Source organism: Canis aureus, chromosome X, assembly GCF_053574225.1.
Source record: "Canis aureus isolate CA01 chromosome X, VMU_Caureus_v.1.0, whole genome shotgun sequence".
In the NCBI taxonomy this organism is placed as follows: domain Eukaryota; kingdom Metazoa; phylum Chordata; class Mammalia; order Carnivora; family Canidae; genus Canis; species Canis aureus.
In genome coordinates, this window is record NC_135649.1 from 107,682,383 (window position 1) to 107,697,755 (window position 15,373).

At 35.9% G+C, this 15,373-nt stretch overlaps 1 long non-coding RNA gene and 1 pseudogene across 1 annotated transcript in view; both read left to right on the forward strand.

Annotated features, from left to right (window-relative positions):
- Positions 1-15,373, forward strand: part of LOC144308478 (uncharacterized) — a 209,635-nt gene that overhangs the window by 138,646 nt on the left and 55,616 nt on the right. The window lies entirely within an intron of this gene.
- On the forward strand, positions 1,647-2,202 carry LOC144309071 (small ubiquitin-related modifier 2 pseudogene; annotated as a pseudogene).

The window sequence follows — 15,373 nt, forward strand, 5'->3', positions numbered from 1 at the left end:
AAAATGAAAATATGACGTCCAAAACATTTGGGATACAGCAAAGGCAATTCTAAAAGGGAAGTATATTGTAAATCAGGCCTACTTCAAGAAACAAGAAAAGTCTCAAATATACAACCTAACCTTATACTTAAAGAAGCTAGAAAAGGATCAGCAAATAAAGTCTATAGCCAGCAAGATGGAAATAATAAAGATTAGAGCAGAAATAATATAGGAAAAAAACATTAGAACTGATCAAGGAAACTAAAAGCTGATTCTTTGAAAGAATTTATATAATTAATAAACCCCTAGCCAGACTTACCAAAAAGAAAAATGTCCCAAATAAATAAAATCATGAATGAAAGAGGAGGGATCACAACCAATAGCACAGAATACAACTGTAAGAGAATATTATGAAAAACAATATGCCAATAAATGGCAATCTGGAATAAATGGACAAATTCCTAGAAACGTACCAATTGCCAACACTCAAATAGTGAAATAGGAAGAAATAGAAAATTTGAACAGACCTAAAACCAGCAAAGAAACTGAATCACTAATCAAAAATCTTGCAACAAACAAAAGCCCAGGACCAGAGGGCTTCCCAGGGAAATTCTACCAGACATTTAAAGAAGAATTAATACCTATCCTCCTCAAACTGTTCCAAAAAATAGAAATGGAAGGAAAACTTTGAAACCCCTTCTATTCAGCCAGCATTATCTTGATTCCAAAACCAGATAAAGACCCCACTAAGAAGGAGAATTATAGGCAAATATACATGATGAACATGGATGCAAAAATTCTCAACAAGATACTAGCAAATCAAATCCAACAGTACATTAAAAAAAATTATTCACCACAATCAAGTGAAATTTATTCCTGGGCTTCAGGGGTGGTTCAATATTTGCAAATCAATTAACACAGGACACCCCATTAATAAAAGAAAGAATAAGAACCATACAATCTTCTTGATAGATGCAGAAAAAGCATTTGACAAACTACAACATCCATTTTGATTAAAAAAAAAAACTCATCAAACATACCTCAACATAATAAAGGCCATCCATGAAAAATACACAGCTAAAATCATCCTCAATGGGGAAAAACTGAGAACTTTTACTCTATGGTCAGGAATGAGACAGGGATATCCAGTCTCACTATTGCTACTTAACAGTCCTGGACGTCAGCCTCAGCAAACAGACAACAAAAAGAAATAAAGGCATCCACATCAGCAAGGAAGAAGTCAAACTTTCACTCTTTGCTGACAACATGATAGTCTGTAGAAAATCCAAAGAACTCCACCAAAAAATTACTAGAATTAATACATGAATTCAGCAAAGTAACAGGATATAGAAGCAATGTACAGAAATCTGTTGAATTTCTATATACCAATAATGAAGCGCAGAAAGAGAAATCAAGGAACTGATCCAATTTACAATTGTACCAAAATCATAAGATGCCTAGGAATGAACCTAACCAAAGAGGTAAAAGATCTGTACTCGGAAAGGTATAGAATATTTATGAAAAAAATTGAGGAGGACACAAAGAAATGGAAAACATTCCATGCTCATGAATTGGAAAAAAAAAAAAAAACATTGTTAAAATGTCTATACTACTGAAAGCAATCTACACATTCAATGCAATCCCTATCAAAATACCACTAGAGCCGCTCCTGGTGCTGCTTGTGTGCTCGTTCGGTGCGGACCTGGTACCTCTTTTGTGAAGCCGCAACTGAGGAGACTCCGGCACTCGCCATGGCTGATGAAAAGCCCAAGGAAGGAGTGAAGACTGAGAACAACGATCATATTAATTTGAAGATGGCAGGGCAGGATGGTTCTGTGGTGTAGTTTAAGATTAAGAGGCATACACCACTTAGTAAACTAATGAAAGCCTATTGTGAACGACAAGGTTTGTCAATGAGGCAGATCAGATTCCGATTTGATGGGCAGCCAATCAATGAAACAAACACACCTACACAGTTGGAAATGGAGGATGAAGATACAATTGATGTGTTCCAGCAGCAGACAGGAGGTGTCTACTAAAAAGGGAACCTGCTACTTTACTCCAGAACTCTGTTCCTCCAGACCAAGAAGACATTCTCAAATAGAAAGCCATAATTTGGTTCCACCACATCCTGACTACTACAGTATAGTTTTCTCTATTCTTTCATTTTCCCCTTCCCCATTCCTTTATTGTACATAAAGTAACTGTGTATGTGCACAAGCATATTGCATTTTTTAACTAAATGGCCAATGGTATGTTTTGATCGACATCAAATGGAGATGGGATGGGGAAAAATACTGCTTCTGTGAAAATACCCCCTCTCTCCATTAGTGGCATGCTCAGTCAGCTCTTATCTTTGTATTCCAGTAAGTTATTTTGTTCTCACTGTTTAACAAAAAAAGAACAACATAAAAATCCTTGCATACCTTGTTCGATTGGAGAATTTTAATGTTTTTCATCTATCATTGTAAAACCAAGGACAATTTTATAACTTTTTTTTGTACGTAGCTATTACATGTAGGGCAATCTGTCTTTAAGTAGGGATAAATTACTCTAAAAGAGATGAATCCTAGATAGTTTTCCCTTCAAGTCAAGCATCTTGTTGTTTAAATAAACTACTTGTTTGAAAAAAAATACTGCCAGAATTTTTCACAGAGCTAGAACCAACACTCCTAAAATTGGTATGGGACCACAAAAGAATGTGAATAGCCATAGCACTCCTGAAAAATAAAAGCAAAGCTGGAGGCATCACGATACAGGACTTCAAGCTATATTATGAAGCTGTAGTGATCAAAACAGTATGGTATTGGCACAAAACAGACACATAGATCAATGGAACAGAGTAGAAAACCCATAATTGGACCCACAATCTTCATCAAAGCAGGAAAGAATACCCAATGGAAAAAAGTTTCTTCAATAAATGGTGTTGGGAAAACTGGACAGCAACATATAGAAGAATGAAACTAGATCATTTTCTTACCCCATACACAAAAATAAATTCAAAATGGATGAAATACCTAAATGTGAGACAGGAAACCATCAAAATCCTAGAGAAGAACACATGCAGCAACCTCTATGACCTTGGTCATAGCAACTTCTTAATAGACGTGTCATCAGAGGAAAGGGAAACAAAGCAAAAATGAACTGTTGGGACTTCATCAAAATAAAAATCTTCTGCACAGTGAAGGAAACAACAAAAGCAAAAGTAGCCTACAGGATGGAAGAAGATATTTGGAAATGCCCCATCTGATAAGGGTTAGTATCTAAAATCTATAAAGAACTTATCAAACTCAATACCCAAAAGACAATCCAGGAGAGAGATGGGCAGAAGACATGAATGAACATTTTCCCAAAGAAGACATCCAGAGGGATCCCTGGGTGGCGCAGCGGTTTGGCGCCTGCCTTTGGCCCAGGGCGCGATCCTGGAGACCCAGGATCGAATCCCACGTCGGGCTCCCGGTGCATGGAGCCTGCTTCTCCCTCTGCCTGTGTCTCTGCCTCTCTCTCTCTCTCACTGTGTGCCTATCATAAATAAATAAAAATTAAAAAAAATTAAAAAAAATAAAGAAGACATCCAGATAGCTAACAGACACATGGAAAGATGCTCAACATCACTCATCATCAGGGAAATACAAATCAAAGCCACAATGAGATATCACCTCACACCTGTCAGAATGGCTAGTTAACAACACAGGAAACAATAGGTGTTGGTGAGGATGTGTAGAAAGGAAAACCCTCTTGCATTGTTTGTGGGAATGCAAACTGGTGCAGCCACTCTGGAAAACAGTATGAAGGTACCTCAAGAAGTTGAAAATACAACTACCCTATGATCCAGTAATTGCACTACCAGGTATTTACCCAAAGGATACAAAAATACTGATTCATAGGGGCACTTTCACCCCAATGTTTATAGCAGCACTATCCTCAATAACCAAATTATGGAAAGAACCTAAATGTCCACTGATTGATGAATGGATAAAGAAGAATTGGTATATATACACGATGGAATAGTACTCAACCATCAAAAAGAATGAAATCCTGCCATTTTCAAGGATGTGGATGGAGATAGAGTGTATTATGCTAAGTGAAATAAGTCAGTCAGAGAAAGACACATACCACATGATATTACTCATGTGGAATTTAAGAATCAAAACAAATGAACATCATGGGAGAGGGGGAAAAGAGAGAGGGAAACAAACCATAAGAGACTCTTAAAGATAGAGAACAAACTGAGGGTTGATGGAGGGAGGTCGATGGGAGATGCACCAGATGGGTGATGAGTATTCAGGAGGGCACTTGTTATGTTGAGCACTGGGTACTATATGTAAGTGATGAATCACTGAACCCTACTCGGGAAACCAATATTGCACTGTATGTTAACTAACTAGAATTTAAATAAAATTTTGAGAAAAAAAGAGAGATCACTTCACACACACTAGATTGGCTTTAATCCAAAAGACAGCTAATAACAAGCATTGGCAAGGATTTGGAGAAATTGGAACTCTCATACACTGATAGATGAAATGTAAAATGTTTCAGCCACTTTGGAAAGCAGTCTGGTAGTTCCTTAAATGGTTAAACTTAGAGTTACCATATGCCTTAGCAATTCTAGTCCTAGGTACATACTTAGGAGAAATGAAAACATATCCTACACAAAAACTTGGACTTAAATGTTCAAAGCAGCAATTATTCATAAAAGCCAGAATGTGGAAACAACTCAAATATCCCTCAACTGATGAATGGTTGAATAAAGTGTGGTCTATCTGCACAATTGAATATTATTAAGTAGTAACAAGAAATGAAGTACTTGTACATGTTACAACATGGATGAACCTTGAAACCACGTATACTAAGTGAAAGAAGCCAGTCACCAAAGACCACATCTTAGGTGATTCCATGTATATGAAATGTTAGTAATTGGCAAATCTATAAATACATAGAGTAGATTAGTGATTGCCTAGGGTTAGGAGATACGTGGAAACTGGTGGTGACAGCTAAGGGGCACAAGATTTTTTTTTGGACTGATGAAAATGTTCTAAAGTTGATTGTGGTGATGGATGCACAATTATGTGAATATACTAAATGCCATTTATCGTACATTTTCAATGGGCAGATTGTGTGGTATGTGAATTTTATCTCAATATGTCTTTTTTTTTAAAAAAAATACACTAATAAAAAGTCTTGCTTAGAGAAAAAAATTCCTCTATCATGCAACACATCTGGATCATTGGGAGAGAAGAGGCCAAAAGATGATAGAGAGAATGCTGGGGATGCCAGTGGGTAAATTACTTGTTCACAAGAACAGGTAATGAGAACGTTTGGCAGATTTACTCTCTAGGGAGTAAATTAATAGGTGGAATTAACCCAAGTTCAAAAAGGGCATTCTTAGCTAATTATGTTTATAAAAATCTGTCAGGTTTAGTAGCATGGTGGATATGTTTATAGAGTGGACTTACTATAACACTAATGAAGAAAACTTGTAAATTAAAACATTAAGTATTTTAAATGTTTTCTTTGAATTAATGCATATTAGCAAAAAAAAAAATCCCCCAGATATATCTGACTAGTTTATAACATGTATCCTTAATGTATGGAGTTATAGCTAATTCCATTAATTTTTTTCTGTGTATTGTTGTAACAGGATTAAAAATGCCTACTATCTGAAGCAGTTTTCTGTACTCTGTAGGTTCAAGAAGTGCTGTCTCTGGTGCTCAGACATGGGAAGGGGAAGGAAGGGTCTTATTATTTTAAAGATTTTATTTATTTATTCATGTATTCATGGAGACACACACACACACACACGGGGGGGGGGGGCAGAGACACAAGCAGAGGAAGAAGCAGGCTCCATGCAGAGAGCCTGACGTGGGACTCAGTCCTGGGTCTCCAGGATCACCCCTGGGCTGAAGGTGGCGCTAAACCGCTAAGCCACCTGGGCTGGGAAGGGTCTTACTAAAATGCTAGTTAGTGGCTTTTGTATCAGGGTAAAAAATAATTCTGACCCAACTTGAAGAATCTGTCAATGCCAGTCTTGTTAAAGAGCTAATCATTCTCCTTAAACAATGCCATCCCCATAGAGGTGAGGTTACCATGCTAATTGTTCAAATCCTAATTCTTCTAGCCAGTTCTTTCTGATTAAGAGGTCTGTCTGCCACTATCCAATCCTCACCTCTGCAATGCTGACACCTCATGGGCTGGTTGCATGGTGAAAATTGGAGCTGGAAAGCATGGACAATATTTTTAGTGCACATGATCTCTTCAGATAAACTAGAAAAATATTTCATTAAATTGAGCCATTTATATTAATTGGTTCATGTATATAATTTTTTTCTTCATGGAACAAATTGCCAACAGTTATATTAATTATATTCCCATTTTACCAGTGAGTAAACTGAATTTTAGTGAGGTTAATAGGTTGCCCAAGAACCAGGGATCATTAAATAAGAAAGGTTAGTTCGAAAACTGCTTCTGTATCATACGATTACAAAGTTTATGTTCTTAACCATTATGTTTCTAAAGCATAGGCCATGGAGAAAGTGTCCTTCTTTTTTGACCAAAGCAGCTGTCATTTACACCTGCTGACCTAGTGCATTGCTAAAAATTTCCCCTATTTTCTCTAATGGTAGCTATAAGAATACACCTTTCAAATCTTCAGCAGAAAGTATAATCTATCAATGACTTTTTCTGTCATATGGCTCCAGCATCAGACAAAGGAGGAGAACATAGAAAACAACGGGAAAATTTGGGAGTCAGGATGGTGTAGAATACATCACTTCTGCCCACATTTCATTGGCCAGAATTCAATTACAAGGGATTCTGGGAAATGTAGTATAGTCATGTGACCAGGAAGTTCAAGAGAACATGGATTAGTGAACAAATAGCCAGTGTCTTGTACAATCTGTAATACTTTTGTTATGCTTTTTATGTCTGACAGCTTACTCAGGAACAATCACTAGAAAAAAACTCTATCTATTATATGGTCACAGATACAGAATCCAGGAGGTGTAAATGTTCATTTACTCTGGATTATCTTTCACTATATACAGAATCTGCTTCAGATGGCATCTTAGAGACCTCATCTTCTCTTTCTCTGTTCCCCAAATGTCTCTTTTTCCCATGGTCACTTTGATACTTCTACACCTCTATTCTTCCCTAGCATTCTAGTGCTACCCTGAAGAGGAAGCATATCTGCTTGAGGTTCTAAAAATTCTTCCTTGGTGCTACAAAAAGGGAAGAAGAGACCATTATTTGGACTGACATGAGGCAGCCCTAAATCCTTTGGATTCCTCAAAATATTGGAAATCTACAGTTCAAACTCAACTTTTTCTTGCTAATAATTGACCACCACTCAAGGTATAACTTCAATGTATTTTATATCCACAACATTGTTAAAAATTTCATACTCTTTGATCCAGCAATTCTATTTTAAGGAATTAATTTTAAGAACTAATCAGACAAGTTAAAAATAAAGATGTAAAGATATTTTACTGCGTTATTGATAGTGAAGAACCAGATACAAACTAATGTCTGAATGTCTTAAATTAGGAAATTGTCCCCAGAATTATAGAGTCACAATACAAAGTATGAATACCATGTAGCCATCAAAAATGATAACTCATACCCATATTTACCCGATAGAAAAATACTCCTAATAGAGAAATGAAAACTTATATTGCAAAATAGTAATTATAGCATGATTTTAATTGTTACATATATATTTTCTTGGAAAATATTAGAAAGATCACACCAAAATATTAAGTGATTGATTATCTTTAGGTCACGGAATTTTATATTGTTTCAATATTGCTTAATTTGATTATCTGTATTTCTAAGAAGGTTCTCCACATTTAATAGTTGCATAATAACATAGTGAAGAAATAAAATATGGAATTAGAGAGAGGGAGATGAAGACAAGTCTCAGAAGATGGTCTGGTTTAGAAGCAGAGTGCTGACATTTACGGTGTGTATGAAAGTACTTGGTTCCCAATGTTCTCCACCCATTCTCTCACCAATCTCCTCCACTTTAGGAACTTAGAGGCAAATTCTCCTTTAATAATTTCACTTAAATAGAAATCCAACAACATAGTATAAAGATATGTTAAGTAACTTACCTAAAGCCACACAAATTAAATTTCTGAAATAGTGGTTCTTTTTTCCCTTTTAAAAGAAGATTTTATTTATTTATTCATGAGAGACAGAGAGAGAGAGACAGAGAGAGAGAGAGGCAGAGAGAGAAGCAGGCTCCATGCAGGGAGCCTGACATGGGACTCCATCCCGGGTCTCCAGGATCACACCCTGGGCTGAAGGCAGCGCTAAACTGCTGAGCCACCCAGGCTGCTGCTTCTTTTGTCCTTTGTAAAGTCAGTTCCTTTGATTTTAATGTGTTATGAATTTAAAAAATATTATAATATTTTTCCCTGTCACCAAAATTTTAAAAACCTGTGATGCTTAGGAAAATAGGGCTAGTAAGTCACTTTTGTAACTCAAGAGAAAAACTTAATAAAGACTACCGATTTCATAGACAGTAGGCTAATTAAATAGTGTGGTGGTTGTGAGAATGCCTCTTGGATCTTCTACTCTGGGGAGTTCAGTTGACTGGCAGCTCTAGCTGCTGCACTATGAAATCTGTCTGCATTCTGCTCCAAAACCACACTTCCGGTCAATGACAGCTTGGCAGGGCTGCTCCCAGCTAATGACTGAGTATAGCAAGGGTACAAAAGCAAGTACATTCATGGAAGATGCTGGACTCCTCTGATGGATGACTTAGGCACAAGGACCCCTTTACAGTATTGGAAGACTCTCTGAGAACTGCAATGCAGACTAAGATGCTTCCAACCAAACTTTCTTTCTTCCCTCTGTCCGTTAGATTGCAATGCACACCTGCATTGCAATCTAATGGCTCTTCTAGGCTCTCCCCTCTCCGTTTTCTCATAGGCATGTCTCCTAACACATTTCTTGAACATGTAGTCCTTTCAACATTTTTTTTCTCAAAAGACCCAAGCTAATGCAAATAGTTCATAATGTGTTCAAGAGATTAAAGGTTAAGTGATATGTATAAACACACTTGCCAGGACACTGGGTACCTCAGCGGTTGAGAACCTCCCTTCAGCACAGGGTGTGATCCTGGAGTCCTGGGATCAAGTCCCACATCAGGCTCCCTGCATGGAGCCTGCTTCTCCCTCTGCCTATGTCTCTGTCTCTCTCTCCCATGAATAAATAAATAAAATCTTAAAAAATAAATAAACACACTTGCCACAATTCAGGTACAGACCTGGAGCCTGAAGAAAGCATTTTCCCTTGTGGCTGTCATTTAGGGGTTCCATTGAAACCTAAACAAAATTCTATTAAGATTTATTTCACTTTTGAGATGCCCAGGTGGCTCAGCAGTTGAGCGTCTGCCTTTGGCTCAGGGCGTGATTTCAGAGTACCAGGATTGAGTCCCACATCAGGCTCCCTGCATGGAGCCTGCTTCTCCCTCTGCCTGTGTCTCTGCCTCTCTCTCTCTCTGTCTCACATGAATAAATAAATAAAATCTTTCAAAAAAAGATTTATTTCACTTTTAATGGAGTTCCTGAAGAAGTCTGCTAATAGCACAATGATCAGAACTACTAATTACTCAGGCAGAGTCAGAACTTGGAACCTACTGTTAACTATCATCGAACATCATTGATTTTTAAAATTTATCTGTGTCTATCTTTGAATATTTGCTGCTTATATTATTGTCCCTTAAATTCTCTATGATTCTGTTTTCTTAATTTTTGGATCATTTACTATAATGGGTATCTCTTTGTGTTTAAGAGTAGTGGCTCTGGACCCATGTTGTAGTGTTTGAATCCTGGCCCCAGGACTTACTGTGTGACCTTAGACAAGTTACTTACATCTTTGCTTCAGTTTCTTTACCTACAAAACGAGTTTAATAATATCTATCTCCTAGGGTTATTATGAGGAGAATAGCACTTGGTCCATAGTACATTTTCATAAATATTGGCTATTGTGATCAGCATTAATTTATTGATCACCTCCTATGTGCCAGACAATGCCCTAGGTGCTCTGCGGGAAAACTGTGAATGGAAAACAGTGTGATTGAGGGACTTCTAGAACAATAGAAAAGTCTGGACATAAATAGATGCACAACTGTGGGATAAGGTCTGTATCAAAGGAAAATGGAAGGTTCTATAAAAAAATAGCATAAAATGGGTTTAGGGGAGGCTCCCCAAAATACATTAGTTACTCGTGACCTGAGTCATGAAGGTTATAGAACTTGTCTAGTCAAATCAGGGCTTTTACACAGAAGACAGCTTAAATGGAGGTATATAGATGTAGAACTGCATGGGACATTCGTGGCAGATACAAGAGATTTGATCTAGTCCAACTGAAGAGTGGGAGGAGAAGCACTCAGGGGCATATCTTAGGAGTTTGGCCTTGACTTTCATGCAATGGATTGTATAAGCCATTTAATTCTTAAACTTCAGAACCAAGCCAACTTACTCAACATTTCTCTACTCTATCAAAAAAACCCATAACATTTATTGAATATCTTGTCCATCTGGCTGTACTAGTACTAGTACACAGGGGCATAGTGCCTTCAAATTCTCCTTTCTTACCTCCTTATGCATTGATTGAATTTTATTTTTTTTCTTTTATTCCCTCAGATTCCAATTTTTCACTTCTACTAGATTGGAAAATATACTCTATTTCTATTCTTTTGTGATTACCCTAGAATTTTTCATAAGCTTATTTATCAAGTCTAAAGTAAATCAATAATGTTATCTTTCCAAATAATTCAAGTACCTTAAAATTAATCACTCCCTACTCACAACTTCTATACATTTATTGACCATACAACCACATAATTCTATTTTGAATTTTAACCCTGAAAATTATATACTATTGATATCAATACATGCTTAATTTTATCTATGTGTTGACCATTTCACATGCTTAGCATTCTTTCTTTCATCTCATACAGTCCTTCTGTGTTCATTTTCTTTTCCCTGAAAGTAAAAGTTCCTTTAATGATGGCATTGGTGATTAGACCCTTAAACCATAGTACTAGTAATAATAATGATGATGATGATAATGCTAAAAGTAGTTACACATTTTTGCATGTCTACCATGTGTCAGGCACTGTGCTGAGGGCTTTAAATGGATGATCTCTTTTAATCCGTGCCAAAAACCTGTCAGATTCCATTATTATCTCTATGTTACAGATAGGAAAGCTGAATCTTAGATTAAGAAACATGATTAAGGGCACACAAGTCGACTGCAAAATTTTTTGTGTAATCCACTGCCTATGTTTCTAACCATTCTTCTTTCATCCATACAATTGTGGACGTGTTTCAAAATATCTTCTACACCAGGTAGTGTCTTACTTGTCACTAGACTTATAGATTCTATTTGTGAATAGGATGTTTAGCACCAATTGAAGCCTTGTGAATAGATAATGCATTCTCATTTAATTTCCTGAGAGATTTTTCACATATAAAACTGTCATCACAATTCAGAGTCCTTCACTGTGGCTATGCATCAATAAGTACATAAATTGTAGGCAAACTACATTACAATGCTACATCATCAGTTATGTTGCAACAGATCTGACTTCAAGCTATCTTAGCCTAAGCAAAAGGAAGCCATTCTCAAGTATGTGATCTACCATCAAAAACAGTGTTCTCCATTATTCAAAGTATTCATGCATGTTGAAATTTTCCTCCTCTAGGGCCTCTTGAAGTCACTTTCTTGGGCACCAGTGTCCCCAAATCATAGTAACAGTTGTTTGTTCAAAATAACTAAGAGCAAGAAGGATTATTCTGTGATGCCTCATTTTGTGGTGCTAAATTTCACAGTAAACCATCTGCACATTATTCAAATAGATTTGCTTTAAATATGTGATATCTATATAATATCTATATTATATATACATGTATATACATGTATATGTATGGATATATATCCACATTTATATATCCATAATTTGACTATTGTAAGTAATGCTGCAATAAATATAGGGGTGCACACTATATGTTGGCAAATCGAACTCCAATAAAAAATATACAAAAAAAAATCTCAAGTCTTCTTACCAAATATGCTTTGTATGATATTTTCCCCTAAACTTCATACTAGAAAATAAATATATGGGAATTATAAAATATATAGGAACACACATACCTATTCAAATTAGTGTTTTCATATTTTTTGGGTAAATATCCAGTAAGATAATTAGAGTAGTTCTATTTTTAATTTTTTCAGTAACCTCCATACTGTTTTCCAGAGTGGCTGCACCAGTCTGCATTCCTACCAGTAATGCACAAGGGTTCCTTTACTTCACATATTTACCAACACTTGTTTCTTGTGTTTTGACAAACATGATGTGATATCTCATTGTGGTTTTTATATGCATTTCCCTGATAATTAGTGATTTTGAGCTGCTTTTCATGTGTCTGTTGGCTGCATATATATCTTTTTTGGATAAAATTCTGTGCATGTCTTCTGCCCATTTTTTAATTGTACTATTTGGTTTTTTGGAGCTGAGTTGTACAAGTTCTTTATACATATTGGGTACCAACTATTTATTGGATATGTCATTTGCAAATATGTTCCCCCATTCAGTAGGTTTGTTTTTAATTTTGCTGATGGTTTCCTTTGCTGTGCAAAAGCTTTTTTTTTTTTAAGATTTTATTTATTCATGAAAGACACAGAGAAAGAGAGAGGCAAAGACATAGGCAGAAGGAGAAGCAGGCTTCCTACAGGGAGTTTGATACGGGACTCGATCCCAGGACCCCAGGGTCATGAGCTGAGCCAAAGCCAGATGCTCAACCACTGAGCCACCCAGGTGCCCCTGTGCAAAAGCTTTTTGTTTTATTATAGTCCCAACAGTTTATTTTTGCTTTTGTTTCCCTTGCCTCAAGCACATATCTAGAAAAATGTTGCCAAGGCCTATGTAGACAGAAAAACACTGCCTTTGCTCTCTTCTAGGACTTTTATGGTTTCAGGTCTCACATTTAGGTCTCCAGTTTCATTCATTCACATGTGGCTGTCCAATTTTCACAGCATACTTTGTTGAAGAGACTGTCTTTTTCCCACTGCATATTCTTAACTCTTTTGTCAAATATTAAGTGACAATATAATTTTTGGTTTATTTATGGGCTGTCTGTTCTGTTTTATTGATATATATATATCTATTTTTGTGCTGGTACCATACTATTTTGATTACTACAGCTTTGTGGTATATGTTGAAATCTGGGATTGTGATACCTCCAATTTGTTTTTCTTTTTCAAGATGCTTTGATTACTCAGGGTCTTTGTAGTTCCTTACAAATTATAGGATTGTTTGTTCTAGTTCTGTAAAAAATGCTGTTGGTCTTTTGATAGGGATTGCATTAAATCTGTAGATTGCTTTGGGTAGCATAGACATTTTACCAGTATTTATTCTTCCAATCCATAAGTATGGAATATCTTTCCTTTTCTTTGTGTCATCTTCAATTTCTTTCATCAGTGTTTTATAGTTTTCAGAGTATTTTAGTTTTCAGAGTATAGTTTTTCACCTCTTTGGTTAAGTTTATACCGAACTATTTTATTTTGGTGCAATTATAAATGGGATTTTTTTCTTAATTTCTCTTTCTGCTGCTTCATTATTAGTGTGTAGAAATGAAAAAGTTTCTGCACATTGATTTTTTTTATCCTGTGATTTTACTGAATTCATTTATTAGTTCCAGTAGCTTTTTTGGTAAAGTCTTTAGGGTTTTCTATATAGTGTCATGTCATCTGCAAATAGTGACAGTTTTACTTCTTTCTTACAATTTGGATGCCTTTTATTTCTTTTTGTAGTCTGATTGCTGTGGCTATAGCTTCAGGTACAATATTGAATAAAAGCAGTGAGAGTGGACATCCTTGCCTTGTTCCTGACCTCAGGGGAAAAGGTTTCAGTTTTTTTTTTCTATTGAGGATGATGTTAGTTGTAGGTCATATAAAGCCTCTATCATGTTGAGGTATAGTCCCTCTGAACCTACTTTGTTGACGGTTTTTATCATGGGTGGATGCTGGACTTTGTCAAATGCTTTTTCAGCTTCTATTGAAATGATTGTATGGTTTTTATTCTTTCTCTTATTGATGTGATGAAGCACATTGATTGATTTGTGAATATTGAACCACTCTAGCATCCCAGAGATAAATTCCACTTGATCATGGTGATTGATTCTTTTTAATGTATTGTTGAATTCAATTTGCTAGTATTTTGTTGAGGATTTTACATCTATGTTCACCAGGGATATTGGCCTATAGTTCTCTTTTTTAGTGGTGTCTTTATCTTGTTTTGGTATCCTGGTACTTCTGGCCTCACGGAATGAATTTGGAAATTTTTCTTCCTCTTCTATTTTTTGGAATAGTTTGAGAAGAATAGGTATGAACTCTTCTTTAAATGTTTGACAGAATTCACCTGTGAAGCCATCTGGTTCTGGACTTTTGTTTGTTGGGAGTTTTCTGATGACTGGTTCAACTTCATTGCTGGTAATTGGTCTATTAAAATTTTCTATTTCTTCCTGATTCACTTTTGGAAAATCATATATTTCTATAATTTATCTATTTCTTTGAGGTTGTCCAGTTTATTGGCATATAATTATTCAAAATATTCTCTTATGATCCTTTGTTTTTCTGGTGTCAGTTTTAATTTCTTCTCTTTCCTTTGTGATTTTGTTTATTTGAGCCCTCTCCCTTTTTTCTTTTCTTTTTTTATCAGTCTGGTTGAAGGTTTATCAATTATGTTGTCTTTTTCAAAGAACCAGTTTCTGGGGTTTTTTTTCAGTTCCTGGTTTTATTGATCTATTCTACTGTTGTATTTTCTAGTTTCTATTTCATTTATTTCTGGTCTAATCATTATTATTTCCTTACTTCTGCAGGTTTTGGGTTTTGCTTATTCTTCTTCTAGCTCCAATAGGTATAAGATTAGATTGTTTATTTGAGATTTTTCTTGCTTCTTGAGGTAGGCCTGTATTGCCATAAATTTCCCTCTTAGAACAGCTTATGATGGGTTCTCCAAATTTTGGGGTATTGTGTTTTCATTTTCACTTTTCTCCATGTATTTTTTTATTTCCTCCTTGATTTCTTGGTTCACCCATTTATCATTTAGTAGCATGTTATTTAACCTCCATGTATTTGTGTTCTTTTCAGACTTTTTGTTGTAGTTGATTTCTAGGTTCATAGCATTGTAGTCAGATAAGGTGCATGGTATGACTTCAGTCTTTTTGAATTTTTTGAGACTTGTTTTGTGACCTCTTTTTTTGTAAAGATTTTATTTATTTATTCATGAGAGACACAAAGATAGAGAGAGAGAGAGAGAGAGAGAGAGAGAGAGAGAGGCAGAGACATAGACATAGACAGAGACATAGGCAGAGGGAGAAGCAGG